Source organism: Ahaetulla prasina, chromosome 1 (genome assembly GCF_028640845.1).
Source record: "Ahaetulla prasina isolate Xishuangbanna chromosome 1, ASM2864084v1, whole genome shotgun sequence".
Taxonomy (NCBI): Eukaryota; Metazoa; Chordata; class Lepidosauria; order Squamata; family Colubridae; genus Ahaetulla; species Ahaetulla prasina.
The window spans coordinates 264,363,419-264,378,894 of NC_080539.1; the positions used below are offsets into that span (position 1 = coordinate 264,363,419).

Here is a 15,476-nt window from a genome sequence, read left to right on the forward strand (position 1 = left end):
GGCTCAAACTGGTGGAATGCAGGAAGGTGACCTTCTCTGGCTGACAACCCCAGTATCCTTAAGCCCCTGAGCCACCGCACCTCTCAAATAATACATTAATAAAAGCTAGTATGAAACACAGAAATAAAGACAGTACAAAACGCTGTACAAAATACAAACACCAGTTCGAACCAATCCCTGGACAAATTTGCTGAGGGAAGAAGTTCAGCAATTTACCATATTAATGGGGTCACAAGTAAAGATGGGATCCAGCAAAGATAAACAGCAAGGCATTCAAAAAACGTGGGCCTCTCTCTCTTCTCTCCTGTTTTATCAACAGAAGCTGTTAAGAGAGTGCCAGTTTTGTACAGTGGTTAAGGCATCAGGCTAGAAACTGGGAGATTGTGAGTTCTAGTCCTGCCTTAGGCACAAAGCCATCTGGGTAGCCTTGGGCCAGTCATTTTCTCTCAACGCTAGGAAGGAGGCAATGGCAAATCACTTCTGAAATCTTGGATGGAATTTCCAGGCAGAAATAAAAACTGACTTGAAAGCGCGCACGCGTGCGCACACACACACACACACACACACACACAAGCAGCCCTAAAATGGAAGAACTTCTGTTCCAGATTTTAAAGTATGGGCAGGTTGACTTGGGTGAACAATTTTCTTCAAGTTGCTTGGCTCCAAACAGTCTAAGAAATGCAAGCACTTCAAATGAGGCAGAGAAACACACTGGGAACTAATGCAACTATGTAGAATAGAGCCACAAAAATCAGTCCGTCATCAAAAGCTTTCTTCTGCTTGAGTGAAATTTATGAGTCATCTTCAAAAGCAGCTCCATGAAGACTGTATTTAGCAGCGGAGCCTCTCCAGATATTCTGCATCTGGCATAAAATGGTAAAAAGGACTCTTGGCTATCACAATCATCAATGCTTGCCAAGGAAATGCAGAGGCAGTGCAGAGTCCAAGCAGACTCTCAAACTGCCCTTTCAGGCCCTCGGGAGAAATGAAAAGCTATTCAAAATGGGTGATAAACCTCCATCAAAAACACTTAGTCTCATTACCTGTGAAATTTCAACCTTGTCAGAGATTAAATCTCCATCTATTTGTCTTCATCTACCTCAAAAACAAACAAACGGAAAAAAAATCAAAGGTTTGGATTCCATGGTCTCTTCTAGACAGATAGACTGCAATGCCAGGTGGAATAGAACATCATCATCATTATAAGTGATAAGAATTATAGAGTAATACAGGATAATGGGACAAGAAGGATATAAATATTATAAAGGGATTTGGGAGAAAGTGTCAATATTAGGAGATCACTGCTACGAAACAGTTGTAGTAAGGAAATGTACGTTATGTGTTTTGTATTTGTTATGTTGTGTTGTGTTATAAATAAAAAACTTTTTTTAAAAAAAAAAGAACATTATCATCATTCAACCCCACCTTCTGAGTTACTTTCCCTAGCAGTTTCATGCAGTGGCTGGCATGCTGAAGACAATCTTCCAGTCTCCTGTAAATTCTCAGTGAACATCTGCTCTAGAATGGTAATCATTTGCAAAGCCCATTGACACAAGTTTCTTCCCATTTTACATTTCACAGCGCAGGCCTAACTTCTTCTCTCTCCTTTTCCTTTTCTTTAAAGTGAAGTACTCTCAAATCACAAGTCAGAAGGCGGGCTTGCTTCTTTCTGATCATTATCTACTTATACTGCTCTAGAAATAATCTGAATCTGATGACTACTAACTAACAATTTACTCAAAAGGGAGGATTTTTTTTAGGAACTCTGGCAAGCTTTTCTTTCTCCTTCCCAAGCTTCCAATTATGTCCACAGGAAACAATAAAGGAGGGTAGAGGCCTGTCAGGAAGAATAATGGGGTAGGACAATTGTGCCTATGATGTCACCCTTCCTGCCATCTGCTATTCAGCAGCAGTTCTACTCACCTCCAACCCCTCCCCCATTATAACCACAAGGCTTCATGTAACAACTGAATTACTTTGCCCGTGCCCCCCACATGTTCTTTCTCCTTCCAAGAGAAGTTGAAGAAGCATCACTGGTGACAAAAGAAAAGTTCAACCCTTATTTTCAATGTATTGGGGTTGTTTGCTAAATAGTCACAACAATGAAGGCCAAGGCTGGTGGCAATAAAATGTGATGATGTTGTGTAATAAGAGAGCTGCTGCATTCCTGAATTTTGTAGAATCCGGAATATCGGTGAAGCGACACCCTGAACGCTTTTCAATGGCACTGGCCTTAACCGAAGCCCTCTCACCAATATCATCCAAATGAAACTGGCTCTAAAGGTAGCCATGCATTCCAGGGGACAATCCATAGGAAGAATATTTTGATATCTATGGCTGAAGATATATTGCCTTCCATGTGCAGGAAGATGCAAGTGTTGATGGGAATGCAGCAGACAATGTCAAAAATCATGGCTGATCCAACATAAATGATTAATTTTCTTCTATCCTATGCACAACTACAATTCAAGGTAACTACAATTCAAGGTAACTGAAGGGACCTAAAAGAGGCAGAATTCAACTTGAGCAAAATCTGGAGAGACCACCAAATTTTTGAATACCCAAGGCTCATGATTCCAACAAATGTGCTTCTTGAACTATCTCATGAAGTTCTCTCTTATCTCACTAGCATACAGAGAAATGACTCCATAGCCACAAGTTTAAGAGAAGGGAAAAAACTAATGAACAGACTACAATTATTCCTTTCATATTTCAAATAGGGCATCCAACATAAAGAGAGGCCTATTTATATTCTATGTATAAAGGTAAAGGTTCCCCTCGCACATATGTGCTAGTCGTTCCCGACTCTAGGAGGCAGTGTTCATCTCCGTTTCAAAGCCGAAGAGCCAGTGCTGTCCAAAGACATCTCCATGGTCATATGGTCGACATGACTAAATGCCAAAGGCGCATGGAATGCTGTTACCTTCCCACCAAAGGTGGTCCCTATTTTTCTACTTGCGTGCTTTCGAACTGCTAGGTTGGCAGAAGCTGGGACAAGTAACGGGAGCTCACCTCGTTACATGACTCTAGGGATTCTATGTATATGGAACAATATATACAATATACAATATATATGGGAAGCATAATGCCCATGGTCATCCTGATTTTAATTCCACCCTTAACAATTACCTGCCCGAACTGACCTTATTTTTTATTCAGTCATTTTAACTTTTAAAATGCAGAGACAGCTGACAAAGCAAAACAAGTCTCTGATACCATCTTCATTTATAACAGGCAGACAATCCATGACCCTATATGTAATCTCCCAACCCCCATTCTTGTTGCTTCCGGGGAAACAATCAGATTGCATCACTGAAATTCAGTAGCAAAATGAAATGCAGACTCCATTTTTATAGTACTTACTTTGGACTGTAAAATTCAACGACATAGAGCAATAAATCCTTAAAGCCTCTAAGCACTAAAGCAGTAGATTAAAAAAATAGAATGGGTAATATGTGGCCACAAAAAACAATGCTTACCCCTTAATCTAGAAGAATTTCTTTGGATATCACATAATTCCTCAAGATATTCTTATAAATAAATGTGATAGGTGACTACAGCCTAGTACTTTGTTTAGAAGTATATCTACCTATATAGAAGAAAAGGCCTGGTAGCTGAAGTAATAAAGAGTGTCCGAGTAACTAGAGAGGATAACAAAGAGCAATATTCTATTTTGCAACTTATCACATCTACTCTAAGAGATATTTTGTGGGAATACCAGTAACACCTTGATAATTCCTAATATGCCCTCTAACCCAAGATTCTGAAAACCCCTACCATAAAGGAATGATAGAAGACTAGAATGCAGAAAGCAAGACTTGAAAAAAAGTTTATTTTTTTTTATTTTGCCCCATAACATATTTATAAAGTAAAATAATACTATATTTTGTAAAATACCAACACATCAAATATCATTGACAATCTGAGAATTAGTCAAAAAACGGAGCTTCCATGGTCCCTTGGCTTTCTGCACACTTGAGGAAATCTAAAGAAAAGCATCATGATCTAACTATGAACTCCTTGTATGACTTAGAACACTGCACACACATCAACTTTTTCTCAACTTTCTCCTACAATACACAAACAGCTGTACATAATCTTGGCTGGCAGCTGAGTAGACATGGTTCTCTGCATTTATGATTCTGGGTGTGAAGTTGCCTTCAGAATTCTCTTCCTTAAAAGAGATCAGAGGCAGAACTGATTTCAGGCCTTCTTGTTTGCTTGTAATCAAATGTAGGTGAATTATTTAAATAAACTAATCATTCAGTGGTTCATAACTTTTTCTTTATATATACATCTTTATATTAGTAGTGAAAACCATTAGGAAACATCATAAATAGCATTTAACAGTGTTGAGGAAAGACACCCCCCCTCTCCTAGAAAAATGAAATATTTTGAGAAATATTAAAAGGGAAGAATATTATATTTCCCTAAAGGAGATACATGTTTTAAAGGCAGAAAGCAGCTCCCTGTCCCCAGCAGATATTTGGTGCCCATTAAGAAAGACTGGGCCAGCCTATCTACAAGACAAAAGACCTTCAGCTCCAGGGTGATGGAATTAAGACATGACCCTTCAGGACATATTAGGACCATTTAGCAGAAGACACAGAGCTCACTGCATTCCACAATCTCCTAAGGACAGTACATCACAGCAAACTTCAACTAAACCTGGGAGTTCAGTCAAACATGACCCCATAGGAATCTGACAACAGTCGATATAATACATGTTCTTGCACAGGAACAGGAAGTTCAAGTTCAGAGCCCAAGAGAAGATATAAAAAAACCCCACTCTCAACTCCAGGTGGTCAGCTGCTCAGAACCACCCATGTGCTTCTGCTTCACCATTAAACCATCTTTCCAATCAGCCTTCATGTTTCCAGTGTCTTTTTCCCAGCTTGGAACCGAACCAATTGGATATTTCTCCCAACAATGTGTATTGGTTCGCAAAATTAAATAAATTGTTAACTTTTTAAAAAATGTAAAAGCCAAAATCTTGAGAAATCCTATTTCAAAACAAATTGAAAATATTGACATTGAAATTGCAGGAGTTAGCAATTTCCTAACATTTGGGGCATTTTTGAAATTATTTTTATTTTGGCAGCTGCATCCAGAGAGATTTCTAATACCTGTAGAGACCAGATAGGGAAGCTCTATATAAATAGAGCACACAGTCATGCTGTGGCTGATCTCCAACACAGATCATATTCAAAACATGTGGGATGAAGTGATAAAATTACAGAAGCCAGAAATGAAGTCACAGCAGAGACTATTTTATTGTTCATATTTAACTTTTCAAGAGAGGTGGTGCAATACATGGATCTCAATGACTTTGGTTCAAATCTCAAAATTGCAATATTCTCTGGTTGGTTTAGAGAACCTAGTTTATTTTTGCAGATAAACTGTATCATTGTATCAGTGGTAAGAAAAGTAAGATTCTACATTTAGGCAAGTAAAACTCAACGCACAGGTACAGAATAGGTGGCACCTGGCTCAATAGTAGCAATTGTGAGAGGGATCTTGGAGTTCTAGTGGACAATCACTTAAATATGAGCCAGCAGTGTGCTGCAGCTGCCAAAAAAAGCCAATGCAGTCCTAAATTGCATTAACTGAGGCACAGAATGAAGATCACGAGAAGTGTTAATACCATTTTATAATGCCGTGGTAAGGCCACACTTGGAATATTGCATCCAGTTTTGGTCACCACAATATAGAAAAGATGTTGAAAGTCTAGACTGTGCAGAGAAAAGGAACAAAGACGATTAGAGGACTGGAGTCTAAAACATATGAAGAACGGTTGCAGGAATTGGGTATGTCTAGTTTAATGAAAAGAAGGTCTAGGAATGATATGATAGCAATGTTCCAATATCTAAGGGGCTGCCACAAAGAAAGTGGGATGTCAATCTATTTTGTTATACATTTCTATTTGCTTCAGCAGAATATTCAATAATCTTTGGCTTCTTCATAGGAAGCAATGAACAGTTTTCACCTTTAAAAAGGTAATATGAAACCTGAGGGTAGATGGAAGCAGGAGGGGAGAGAGAAATAAAAAGTATTAAATAAAAATCTCCTGGTTTAACACCTCCTTCATAAACCTGATTTTTCAATCTTGGCTGCTAGCATCTACCAAAAAGAGATATAAAGTGATTCCCAATAAAATAAAATGAATCTCGGAAAGCAAGTATGAAAATTGCCAATAGAAACGAATATTAAGTTCTTTTATCGTTTGAAACAAGCAGGTACTGTAAACCGGGAAGGACACCCATTTTCTGTCAATTGTGTAGTGTTTTGAAGAACCTGCTGGGAGACTATTTAGAAATATATTTGCTTGTATGCTTAATTCCCTACTCAACTGACTTCAGTATTAATTATTTAACTGCACAACATGACATATTCATTATCTTTAGAGATTTTTATGGCCTTTTTCTAGTTTCACTCTGTTTTATGTAGGGTAGAATTTTAAAATGTACAAAACAGAAGTATCAATTAAATGATTAAAAAACCACATGCGGCTCAAAAGCAGCTGGAAGTTAAAATGAAAAGACATGGTGGAACAACAACAAAAACCCTATCCTAAGAGAAAGGGGATCATTAGGATTCCTTTTTGGCACAAGTATCACCAACTGGGTCTCAGCATGTGGCAGAACAGAACAGCTTTACCTGAATTCAGAAGCTAAGCAGCTTTGGACCCGATGAATAGATAGGAGAGATACTAGGCTTTAGGCTCAGCTGGAAGTCACAAAAGGAAATGCCAATGGCAAACCTGAAAGCCAGTTTATGTAGTGAGTGAAGGTATCTGGCCAGAAACCTAGAGTCTATGATTTTGTCCCTCCTTAGGTACAAAGGCAAGTAAATTACACCTTGAGCCAGTCATTCTCTCTCAGCCCCACAAAGCGGGCAATAGCAAACCACTTTCAAAATCTTGTCTAGAAAACTTCAAGGAATTGTCCAGGTAGTTGCCATGAGTAAAAAAAACAAACAAACTGAGACCTCTCCCCCTAAAAAAAGTTATATCACTGCCAAGAAAGTTACAAGGATCTAGAGTTGCGTTTGATTTGATGGAAAATCTACTAATATCTGTCAGGCATGTCTAGCAAGGTATGAGCCCAGATATGTACATCATTTCCCATAGAAGAGAATATACAGAGCTCAGAATTGAACTGTGGAGTCCATAATGCTATCTAAGCTTGGTTGTTGCTTGCAGACACTTCATTACCCAACTAGGTATCATCATCAATAGTGAGATGCGCAACGTGTTAAATAAATACGCAGATGACAAGCAAGTAAAATAATCAGTGCTGATGAAATTACTAGTTGCGTAATGGTGATGTTACCTAGTTGGGCAATGAAACATCTGCAAGCAAACGAACAAGCTCAGAGAGCATCAAGGACTCCATTCATCATTTTGCTAGATAGACTGACAGTTTGCTTTGGAATCCAAAGTCAGAGAACACCTGCCACAAAACATTTTTTCCCTTATATTTTGTATCTGATGATTTGTAATATTCTTTATCATGTACTGTCAACAGTACAGTACGACTTTAGCACAAAAGTATTTTTAACACAAATATAATCGTATATAATCCCAGGACAAAAGTGTCTTTAACAATTTGCCAGGTGCAGCACGTGTGCCCACAAGTGCTCTTTCATTTCAGTGCTGCACAACTCTCCCATCTATTTATCTAAAGATGTTACAACCAGAATGGTTAAAAATTTAGGGAAGGAGGGAAGGAAGGAAGGAAGGAAGGAAGGAAGGAAGGAAGGAAGGAAGGAAAACTCAGGATAACTCTACAATGTTCATTTAGAAGTGGCTCCTTACCCATGTCTTGACTCTGTGCCTTACCACAAATTTATCTAGCTACTTTCTATTTGGAAACTATTAATAAAGCACTCTAGACCAAAAAGCTCTCTGAGAATTCAACATATATCCATGCTCACCCAAAGAGACCTTTAAAAATGCATTGTGATCCTCTGTTCTCCAGTGTTATCAGTGGCTAAAGAAAAACATTCAAGAAACATTCCTCATGGCCTTGAATATAGCAGACAGAAGGCCAAGGACATTTTTTTCCCCCTCACACACAAAGATTCAGGCAGGGGTGATGTCACTGCTAGCCAAATTCAATAAACCATATGCGTACATTTAGGGGGAGGAAAAGATGAAGACCCTACAGATGGTTCCAGCTGGGCCCAGCATTTGATTAAACGCTTGAATTACCCTCCTTTGCTACAAAATAATAAAAACTGGGGGAGGGAAAGGAAGAAGAAATGCTAAAAAAAACCCAAAAAAAAACAAAAACACCCCACCACAGCTTCTGGGAAAAGAAAGATGGCTGCTGAACTTCAAAAAATAGCTGGCTTCTTCTAATGAAAAACCAGGTCTACCGAGTGGAACAAAAAAGGAACTCTATATAAGAACCTTGCTTTTTGCTAATTTAAACTTGGAGTGGCACAGGCAAAGATCTAAATCCTAAACACAAGAAAGAAAGAAAGAAAGAAAGAAAGAAAGAAAGAAAGAAAGAAAGAAAGAAAGAAAGAAAGAAAGAAAGAAAGAAAGAAAGAAAGAAAGAAAGAAAAAAAGAAAAGCATGCTCCACAAGGATGATTTCTGATACAGAAACAAGGGGGAAAATGAAGCTTTTTCCTAGCATCTGGATAACATGGTGGGAACCTGCTTAAGTGCTACAAATTGAACTGTGGTTAAATGAAATGAGAACACACAGTACCAAAGAGAGATAATTAAGCCTCTAGTCCATTATAGGCTTACCTTGTCATATAATCCAACTGAACTGAATGGAATCTACTGCCAAATGTGCAAGGTGCTTATTTGAAAAAAAAAAAAAATCCAGGCAGAAATTTCCTTGGAACACAACCTCCCCCACCCCACCACCCCCTGACTTCTTCTAAAACCACCTCCTGGGTCTTTTTCTTCCACCATGTAACCAACCATGTTATGAAACGTAGACAACAGAGCACAATTTCACTATAGAACAGGGCTACGAAAATTTCACAACTGTAGGAATTACTTTGCCTTCTACCTGAATAGAGTTTGATTTAAAAGAGCTAAAACCAACCTAATAAATGCTACACTTCAGATCCAAACCAGAAAAGGTGATCTGAAGTAAGCACGATTACATAAGCCATACCTGTGTTAATATCCTTATTAGAAGGTCTTGGGCTCACACAGAGATATATGTGTTTGCAGGCAAGGAAGAACCAAAGATACATCTCTGACTACTTCAATGGAAATTGCAACACTTGTTTCCTCGTACTTGTTGACAAATAAACAAACAAATAAACCCCAGCCTGACCAGGGTTTATTTGATTTAAATCAAGTCGATTTAAATCACGATTTAAATCAGTTGCTCTTTAAAAATTAAATCATAATTTTTAAAGAGCAACTGTCATCTGTGCTACTCGTCTGACCTGCTGTTGACTTACCAACAGTCCCAGTATTGCAGAATATACAGCCTCATGCTACATAACTAAGCTCCATTTCATGCTGAATAAACCAAATGATTAATGTATCTTAAATAGAAAACTATCTTTCGATAGATTTTTACTCCAAAAGCATTTTATTAAAATATATTTGATAAAAAATAGTTTAAAATCCGATTTAAATAAAAAAAAATCTGATTTAAATTTTTTTTAAAATCATTTTTTCCTTGATTTTTTTTTTTAATCGACTTTTATCCACCCTGAGCCTGACAGATATCTCCCTCTGGGTATCTGAGTATAGCTGTACCTCAGTTGGAAGAATTCCACTCAGGATGAGCTAAGCAGCTGCCACCTGTTGTGAAAAGATATCCCTCCCCTTTTCTGACAATATTCTGGAATCTGAGTAAAACAGAAGGGGAAATCCCCTTCTCTAGGATTATGTTTTTAAACAAGCTGCTCCAGTGTCCCCCTTGTTTCAGAAAACAAGGTCCAAACAGTGCACGGTGCTTAGGTAAGCCACATACCAAAATAACAATAAATAAAGGATTTAAAAAACAATAAAAAGGACAAAGTACATATTTCACGAATAAAAGAGCTAAACTAAGTTATGAGGCCTCTAACTACATATATGCAAGTTTGAGCAATCATTAACCTCTACAACTCAAATAAAAAAAAACTCAGAATGTGAACTGCCAGTGTTTCTTTTTTTATTCAAAAAGTTTTACAAAAAAATTTTTTCCCCCTTTCCCCCCAACCCCTCTCCCTTCACAAACCCCCTCCCCCCTCCCCCCTGGCTTCCCGGAACAAACACAAGGTATAGTTAAAAATAAAACAAACATATGCTAAAAAATTTTTTTCCCCAAAACTATTATACCAATTCTCCCTCTCTAGCTCTGACTTCCTCCTTACATAACCAAATCCTTCAAAAAATTAACAATAAACAGTAATAAAATATATAAATCAGTAGAACAAATTAATCCTAAAATATTTAAAACCAGCTAAAGCATAAAAATCCAATCCAGTTCAGAAAATATCTCCCTTATAGCTTCTATAACCATATAACCATATAATTTCCCCCCCAAGTCTTTCTTACATAAGATCTTTCAAGAATATTCTATTTAAAATTCAATACAACAGATTATAAAATTTATAAAATTTCAATAGAAAATTACAATATTATTTAATTAATTACAATATCTATTCAACTTTAGTCCTTCCTCATCAAAATCCAGTATATCCAAATATCTAGTCTCTTATAATCACAAATTGTCTTTCGGGGACACTAATATTTTTGTCTATTAATATTTTAAAAAAACCTTGTTTCAAAAATAATACTTTTGTCTCTTGCCATTTTTTTTGGTGCATTAATCTCTGTCTTTCCTTCGTTGCTCCTTTTAAAAAGTCAATCACAATATTTCCTAGTAATTCCTTATGTCCAGAAATCCAAAATTACTGCCGATATTCCATCAGTCCAAAAGAGAACTCTTGGGAAACATTAAGCTTGTGAGTCTTTTCCATTTGAGGACAATCTCCTGTAGCACAAATTCAGGCAGCTCATCCAAACTATTTAAAGAAAACTTCTTTAGATCACCTTGTTTCTTCACGATCAAATCTTCATATTTATCCACTTTTATTTGTATGTCCTCCATTCCATTTTCCGAATAATTGCACTGGTTAATTTGCTCCAAACTCTCATCCAAAATGTCCCCATTTTTTATCAATTTGTATTTTTGAATAATTAAATACATACTTTCTGTGTAGTCCTGTATAAAGTCACGAATCCATTCTTCTGAAAGAACCTCCATAACAAAATTCCTGCTGAGAATCCCCTTGTAAAGTACTTAAACAGCGTAATATAATCCAACAGTCCACAGTCAAACACAATAAGATAAAATCTCCATTCAGTTTCGATTCAACAGCAAAGCTCCCTTTGATGTATCGCTCTGCTTTCAGTTTCTCTAAACGAAACTGAAGGGGGCGAAGTCAGAAAATCAAAAATACTTGCAAACCAATAATTGTTCCTCACACTCGTTCCGCCTGCTTTTCGTATCCACAAAAAGAAATCAATTGCTAGCAGAAGTGGACACCTTCCTCTTTTCCTGCTTTTTCAGGAGCGCAGAGAATACTGGAGGTGGGGGAGGGGTAAATAAGGGGATTCGACCGTTCAGGACTTTGTATTACAAAAACAAAGCCCCTAGGGGAATCTACCCAATTCCTCCCCCTTTCAACCAGAGAGAGAAATGAAGCCGGGATCAGTTGTTAAATCCGGCTTTTACCATATTCAATGCGGAGTGCCATAAATTAGCACCCAGCGAGAAAGGTGGCGCCACCCAGAAGCCTACTGCCAGTGTTTCTGAACCTTAGCAAGTTTAAGATGTGTGGACTTGAGTTCCCAAATTCCTCAGCCAGCTATCCAATTAAATACGGAAGCAATTGAAAAGAAATAAAACATTCCTGATGCTTCTGCTTTACTTCCCCCGTCAGCTTTACCTACTGATCCCAGTCCTTCTTCTTGAACAGATCTGAGTCCCAGGCCCAAACAGAAAATCTATTGCTATAGTCCTTGCTATAGGTAGTCCTTGACTTATGACCGCAATTGGAACCAGAATTTCCATTGCTAAGCAAGGTATATTATTAAGTGAGGCATGGCCAATTTTACAGCCTTTTTACCAAGGTTGTTCAATGAATTACTCCAATTGTTAAGCGAGTTCAGGTGGCCATTAAGAAAACCAGGGTTCCGCTATTAACATGGTTTATCAGAAGCCAGTTAGAAAGGTTGCAAATGGTGATTACACAGCCCTGGGATGCTGCAACCTTCGTAAATACATGTTGCCAAGTGCCCGAATTTTGATCAAGCGACTGTGGGGATGTTACGACCCTGGTAATTGCAAAGACTGATCATAAGACCCTTTCTTCAGTAGTGGTATAAATTTGAACAGTTGCTAAATGAATGGTTGTTAAGTTGAGGACTTACCTGTACTGACTTGGGGGGGAAATACCCTTCAAATTGTCCATCTCATCTTGATCCCTACCCCTGACTTTATCACTGGAAGAGAGTAGTGGTTTCATACTGCTTTGGAATATCTACAATACCTCCATCCTGCCTGCAGACTCTCAAATCCATTACAGTAGCCGCTCTGAGCGGTCTCTAGTATTCTCCAAGCTTGGTTGTTTTCTTGTAGATGTTTCATTACCCAAATTAGGCAACATCATCAGTGCTACTGATGTTAGTATTAAAAGTGATGATTTTGAGTACTATTTTGAGTAACAAAACGCCTGCAAGAAAATAAATCTATTTTAAAAAGCACCAAGGACCCCTAATTTCAACTCTGAGCTACAAATATTCTCCTTTATTACTCTCTCCAATTTCAGAAAAAGTAGCACTCAGCACTTTCTCAGTTAAATGAACATATACAACTTTCCTGATATCCATGGACATCCAAGGCCGCCCTTGGTAAGGTAAAAGGATTGCCCATGGTCTTCCTCTTTCAGCACACAATTTGCTCTGCCTGCAGTAATTTTCACTGACATAAATCCCACTTCAAAGGATTATACTTCTTTTAACCCAAAATTCTTGAGAACAGAATATATGCCTCTGGCCAGGAGTTCAGAGAGAAGCAGAATTAGCCAGAAGTAGAACTGCAATGGAAATTCCACATAGCATTTTACATACCGTATTTTTCGGAGTATTCGATGCACCTTAGTTTTTGAGGAGGAAAATAAGAAAAAAGCTGATTGACAAGTAGATCGGCCTCTGGAATACCCCTAATCAGCTGTTCCCAGAGGTGAATTTTAGCAACAGGTTCCTTGTTTGTGAGCTCTGTGCCTTGCTTTTTTTTGCTTTTTTCCCGCCTCTAAAAGCCTCTAAAACAGCTTTAGAAAAAAAAGGCTCTGAAGCTCTGTTGGGGGCTTCTTTTCTGAAGCTTCTTTTCTGATGCTTTTTTCAGCCTCTGAAACCTCCATTTGAGAAGCTGGGCAGGGCTACATTTGGAGTATAAGACACACCCAGATTTTCACCCTCTTTTTGGGTGGTGAAAAAGGTGCGCCTTACACTCTGAAAAATATGGTAGTTTTATCTTAACCAGCTAATTCCGATTAAGATAATTTATTCTATTGTTCCCATTATTTTCCTATTTATAGGTAAACAAGGATATTAGTTTCCAGAGGTGGAGAATGTGGAAGAAAACTAATATTATCAATAAAAGCAAACTATATAAATAAACACACACACATATATATACATACACACACACACACATGAGAGAGGGGGAGGGGGGGAGAGAGAGAGAGGAAGAGAGGGAGAGAGAAAGAGAGGAGAGAGAGAGAGAGGAGAGAAGGGGAGGGGGAGGGGAGGGAGAGAGTGGGGAGAGAGAGAGAGAGAGAGACAGAGGGAGACAGAGGGAGATGGAGAGATGGATAAGTCCACTACTGGTTTCTGTTTCACCCATCCTATCAGCAAGGATTCAATTCAATTTCATTTTGTGGTGCAGATTACGTAGAACAAATAAATAGCATTAGTGCTGCTGTAAATTATTGAAAGGGATGTTGAACAGCTCCCATAGAATTTGTTCTATCCTTCCCTTCCTGTTTTAATCAATTGTTTGTCCATACAGGAATTGATTCATAGCCTAGGTCAGCCAAGTAGCTTCTGTTGAAAGGCTATCAACAGTTTTTCGACTATCCAAGTAGAATTTACTGGATTTTTGCCATGTTCTTACTTGTTATCACCTCCAAATAGTTGATGATACAAGATTTTTATGTTAAAGCTGTATGGATCCTTTCTTAACCAGGTTTATTCCTCTGAACATTTAAAACATATAAGCTATTTTCTACCAACATAACTAAAGCACAAAAGTTAACCTTTGAATTATATTCCTGCTTGAAAAAACTATCAGTGATACTTTAATGTCTTTCTTTATTCTCTTGGTTGACAGGATAATCTTTAAAATGTACATTATGTATTAATTATATTTTTGGATGAAAGTCATTTCCCTATCACAAATCCTGTTCATTCATTCTTCTTGTTTATTGTAGAGGGAGGATTTTCTGATAACACAAAAGAAAGCTCACTTTGAATTGGCTTCGTTTGTTCTCAGTAATGACATCACACAAATCAAAATAGACATAAAGAGACAATACATGATCTCCATATAACACCTATGTGACAAGTTCCAGAAATAAAGAGAAATAATAAATAAATCAGAAAGGAAGAAATAAAACACTGGCCCTAAACAGGGATAGAAAAGTGCAAGTTCATGTAATCTATGAGTTTGTAAAACTAAAACTCCAGATTCCTCAACAGATCTCCATCCCAAAGGAAATAGTACATTTTATCCAGCACCCATGCTATATTCACATTAGATAATGTTTGGCTTTCTTCTGTCCATGTTTTGGTTTAAGAAGGAACTACATATTATATGGAGTTCTTTGGAGTCCTTATTCTTTATAACCAAATAACGAAAATGTAGATATCACAGTACTCTACATATTGTGGAATTGAAACCCCAACCAATGTTATCAATAAACAGGAAACTTAAGAGTTGAAGTTAGAGCCATAGATACTCCACCATTCCTTTCGATCAGGCAACAAATCTACCTATAATCAGGAATGAAAGAATGATGGAAGAAAGGCTTATCTCTCCCCCCACTCCCCCATAGGATTAGATAAAAATAGAAAACTGCATGAAAGGGTTATAAAATAAAATGCAGGACTTGCATTTGAAATTCTATTTCAATTCATTGAAAACAGTGGTGGGTTGCTCCCGGTTCTGTCCGGTTCTTTAGAACTGGTAGTAAAAGCAGTGGGAGGGTCCACCCACCCAGCAAATTGACAATTTGCACATGCGCATGCCCCCATTGCGAACCGGTAGTAAAGGTGAGTAGAACCCACCCCTGACCTTAAGGGTTTGTTTTTTTTAAGCCTAACCCACCTTATTGCATTGCTACATATAATGGAGCATGTTCTTTAAAATTAGGACTTATGACACAAACGCTGAGTCACACTACGATTTGAATTTGGTGGATAACCAAGGGCTAAGGTTAAGT

The 15,476-nt window shown here is 37.8% G+C and overlaps 1 protein-coding gene across 2 annotated transcripts in view; it reads right to left on the bottom strand.

The window, feature by feature from the left end:
• The window catches only part of DUSP8 (dual specificity phosphatase 8), a 121,855-nt gene that overhangs the window by 79,452 nt on the left and 26,927 nt on the right, over positions 1-15,476 (bottom strand). The gene's annotated exons all lie outside the window — the stretch shown is intronic.